The sequence below is a fragment of the Coregonus clupeaformis genome, chromosome 6 (genome assembly GCF_020615455.1).
Source record: "Coregonus clupeaformis isolate EN_2021a chromosome 6, ASM2061545v1, whole genome shotgun sequence".
NCBI lineage: Eukaryota > Metazoa > Chordata > Actinopteri > Salmoniformes > Salmonidae > Coregonus > Coregonus clupeaformis.
This window is the reverse complement of record NC_059197.1, coordinates 3,005,200-3,010,000: the sequence shown is the minus strand read 5'-3', so window position 1 is coordinate 3,010,000 and position 4,801 is coordinate 3,005,200. Positions and strand designations below refer to the sequence as shown.

The 4,801-nt window shown below is 41.8% G+C and overlaps 1 long non-coding RNA gene across 1 annotated transcript in view; it reads left to right on the top strand.

The window, feature by feature from the left end:
* LOC121567332 overlaps positions 1-4,195 on the top strand; it is a 104,993-nt gene extending 100,798 nt beyond the window's left edge. The window contains exons 6-7 of the long non-coding RNA XR_006001097.1: positions 1,069-1,151; positions 4,162-4,195. This is a non-coding gene — a long non-coding RNA (uncharacterized LOC121567332). The remainder of the gene's footprint in view (positions 1-1,068; positions 1,152-4,161) is intronic.
* The last annotated feature ends 606 nt before the right edge of the window (positions 4,196-4,801 follow it).

Genomic DNA, 4,801 nt, shown 5'->3' with positions numbered 1-4,801 from the left:
CGTTGGTAATCAACTGTTACATACAAAACTGTAGGCTACGTGAATTTGTAGTTATGTGTCAAACATACTCACAATATTTAAATACTTCAAAACTAGGTCCACAGAGGTGGAGGGATGGCGGGAGAGAGAGAGAGAGGTCCCACCCACCACCAGAGCATCACTACCTCCACCGGCGCAGCCAGACTGGACCGGGCCCAGCCTAATAACCAGAGAGGCAGCTCCCGGCCCAGACCTGTCCCCCCTCCCCTCCACAGGGCCCAAAAGCAGGACCAGCACAGCTACGCGTTGGCCCTCAGAGGACAGGAGAACTCTGTGGGATTGAGTGAGATGTAACAGCTCCTCCAATACATCTGCACTAAACGCGCACGCACGCACGCACGCACACACGCACGCACGCACACACACACACACACACACACACACACACACACACGCACACACACAGCTATTGTACTAAAAGTTGACTTGTTCAATGAATAGGAAGAAAAAAAAAGAGAACAAATGTTTGCTGTTATCCTTTTTATCTCACTCTTAGCAACTTAGTAGTTACTGTATTTTTGACTGTGCTGTTCTTTCTTTTTGCAACATGAAATCGCTATCAGTTTGCATGTGGAACATTCAGGGCCTAAACTCATCAACCTTTAGACTGAAGATCTGATCTTTTTAGACATCATCATTCTGCAGGAGACATGGTGTAAGGCAGACATTGTCACTCACTGTCCCACAGGCTACAGAGAGGTAATTGTGCCGTCACAGAAACACAGCTCTGTCAATAGAGGCAGAGACTCTGGAGGATTGATCATTTGGTACAGATCCGAACTACAAAATCTAATTGATCCCCTCAAAATTGGGAAATATCACATTTGGTTAAAACTGAAAAAATAACTTGTACTGACAGAAAAATGTGTTCCTTTGCGCAATATATATCCCCAGGGAGGCCCAGGGAAATGTGCTCATCTGTGGGGACACAAATGCGCATACAGGAACACTACCTGATCTAACGACCACACGAGGGGACAGCTTTATCACAGGCCATACTGTTTCTAACTGTCTTAATCTCCCCCATAGAAACAACAGTGACAGCACCATCAACAAAAACGGAAGGGATCAGTTGCAGCTCTGTCGAAGCCTGGGACTGTACTTTGTCAATGGTAGGTTACGGGGGACTCTTTGGGGAGATTCACCTATTGCTCACCTCTTGGCCACAGCACAGTAGACTATATGCTTACAGACATTGACCCTTTCTCTCTCAGCTCATTCACCGTCAAGCCACTAACACCTCTGTCTGATCACAGCCAAATGACCTTGTTCCTCAAAAGACCAGACATGGAAATAACCACACATTCACAGCCCAGTAAGCTGTACAACATCAGAAATTCATACAGATTGGCCCAAAACAGCGCAGAAGAATACCAGAAAGCAACCAGTAACCAAAAAATCCAAACACTCTTAGATAACTTTCTGGAGACCACACCCACTCACAGTAAAGAAGGCATCAATCTGGCATTAAAACACATCAACAATATGTTCAGGCAAACGGCAAAATAAGCACAACTGAAATTGATAAAAAACGAACCAAAAAAGACCACAGATGACAACTGGTTTGATGCAGATTGTAAAATTATAAGGAAAAAACTTAGAACACTATCAAACCAAAAGCACAGAGACCCAAATAACTGTGAATTACGCCTTAATTACTGTGAGACTTTAAAACTCTATAAATGTACACTCAGAACTAAAAAAGCATAGTACAACAGCAAGCAGCTGACACTAATTGAGGAGTCCATAAACACACAATCGAAACTAGAGGAATTAGCGATACAAAATGGTGACATATGGACAACCCATTTTAAAACACTCTACAACACCGTTCAAATTGACACAAACACAGAAAAATGCCAAATTCATGAGAAGTTGAATGGGTTAGAAAAAGCTATAAAGGACAATCAAAATCCATTGGACTCCCCAATTACTGACCAGGAGCTCAATAAGAAACTTCAGGCCCTCAAATTTAAAAAAGCATGCGGACCTGATGGCATCCTAAATGAGATGCTCAAATTCACTAGTGCAAAATTTCAATTGGCTATATTAAAACTGTTTAATTTGATCCTGAGTGTAGGTTATTTCCTTGACATCTGGAATCAAGGACTCATAACCCCAATCTTTAAGAACAGAGACAAATTTGACCCTAACAATTACAGAGGCATTCGTGTGAACAGTAACCTGGGGAAGGTTTTCTGTAGTATTATAAATGTAAGAGTTCTAAACTTCCTTAATAAGCACAATGTCTTGAGTAAAAGCCAAGTTGGATTTATACCAAAACATCGCACGACCGATCATATTTACACCCTACACACCCTGATAGATAAACATGTCCACCAAAATAATATCAAAATATTTGCTTGCTTTATCGACTTCCAAAAAGCATTTGATTCTATTTGGCATACAGGACTGTTCTCCAAAGTTATTGATAGTGGTGTAGGGGGTAAAACATATGACAAAATTATATCAATGTATACTGGCAATACGTGCAGCATCAAAATTGGCAAGAAAATAACAGAATTCTTTAACCAGGGGCAGGGCCTTCACCAGGGTTGCAATCTGTACCCTGTATTCTTCAATATTTACATCAACGAATTGGCCACTGTTCTAGAAAAATCCTCAGCCCCTGGTGTTAGTAACTCATAATTCATAGTGTCCATAATTCAGAGGTTAAATGCCTGCTCTTCGCAGATGACCTGTGCCTGCTGTCACCCACAGCACATGGCCTACAGCAGAGCCTAGACCTGCTAGAGCAGTACTGCCAGACCTGGACTCTGGCAGTAAACCCCAAAAATACTAAAATAATGATTTTCCAGAGAAGATCCTGATCTCAGGGAATTAGACCAAAGTTCTCAGTTGGTAGAAAATATATAGAGTACTGCACACACTACAATTACTTAAGTTTAAAAATAAGCTCAACTGGACACCTTAATGATGCAGTGAATGAACTGAGAGAGAAAGCCCGCAGGGCATTCTACACTATTAAAAAACTAATTCAAATTGAAATATCTATTAAAACTAATTGAATTTGTCATTGAACCATTTGCACTTTATGGCAGCGAGGTGTGGGGTCCACTTGCAAAACAAGATTTCACCCAATGGGACAAACACCCCATTGAAACCCTGCATGCAGAGTTCTGTAAAATTCTCCTAAATGTCCGGAGGAAAACTACAAACAATGCATGCAGGGCAGAATTAGGCCAATATCCACTAATAATAAAAACTCAAAAAAGAGCAATTACGTTTTGGAAACATCTCAAATACAGTGAGAGCTGAGCAAAGAAAAGAGTCCCCTCATCCAGCTGGTCCTAGGGCTGAGTTCACAAACCTGTTCTACTAACACACTGAAGCCTCAGGACCAGAACATCCAATCAATCAGAATAAACCAAATTACAACACAGTCAAAACAAAACTACATTGCTTGTTGGGAAACACAAGCACAAAGCAAAATGCGGTGCTATCTGGCCCTAAATCGACTATTTGACCATGGTTACTGACCAAAACCTTTAAAATTACAGGCTCAGTGAGCACAGCCTTGCGTTGAGAAGGGTAGACACAGGAAAACCTGACTCCCTGTAGAGGAAAGGTTGTGCAACCACTGCACCACAGCAGAACCTGAGACAGAGCTGTATTTCCTGACAAAATGCAAAAAATATAAAACAATTAGAGAGTGTAATTTCCCCAAATTTGAAACACTTATTCAAGGTTTCAAAGACCTCTCTGATGAGAATAGGTTACCCGTCCTGTTGGGGGAGGACGCAGAGAGCTGTGGGTTGGCAGCACACTACATTGCTGCCTGCCATAAGATGAGGGACAGTGTCTGACAGACCAACCAACCTGCACATGTCCTCTATGCTTATTGTTATTGTTATTGTTCAACATATGGTTATTTTGGTTATTTGACCCTTGATTATTGTTGTTACTGTTGTCCTGTTGACAATAATGATTATTATTATTTTAATTATGTTAATATTGTAAATCTCCAAAGTGCCGTTGAGGATGAATGGGGAAGATAAAAGATTGAAGTGCCTTTGAACAGGGTATGGTAGATAGGTGCCATGCGCACCGGTTTGAGTGTGTCAAGAACTCCAACGCTTCTTTTTTTTTCACGCTCAACAGTTTCCCGTCTGTAACAAAAATTATCCACTACCCAAAGGACATCCAGCCAACTTGACACAACTGTGGGGAGCATTGGAGTCAACATGGGCCAGCATCCCTGTGGAATGCTTTCGACACCTTGTAGAGTCCATGCCCCGATGGATTGAGGCAAAAGGTGAGAGGTGCAACTCAATATTAGGAAGGTGTTCCTAATGTTTTGTACACTCTGTGTGTGTGTGTGTGTCGTAGGTGTTCTTGAGTGTGTGTGTTCCTAATGTAAAAACACTCGTATCATCCTCTGACTACTTGATCTCTCCCCACGCCGCCATAAATTGACACTTGTTGTGCGTCGGGTGGACAGCGGGGTCGTTAGATAATACCAGTGAGGAGGAAAACATTGTCTGCAGACATCGTCTGTGGCCTAACCCTCCCTGACCTACCCTGACCCCTCTTACTGTTTTAAAAGCTTTGAAAAGCTCTATTAATGGGGCAATCTGCGATTGTTACATCCATTTTAATTATATATACCCATTGCTTCTATACAACTTATAAATGCCTCATGAGCTTAGTTCAATGTTGTTGTTGTTTGAACTGCAGATTGCCCCTTTAAGACTATTAAGTTGTGTTTGTTGTGTCTGACTCAACTTTCTTAGGCCCTAAT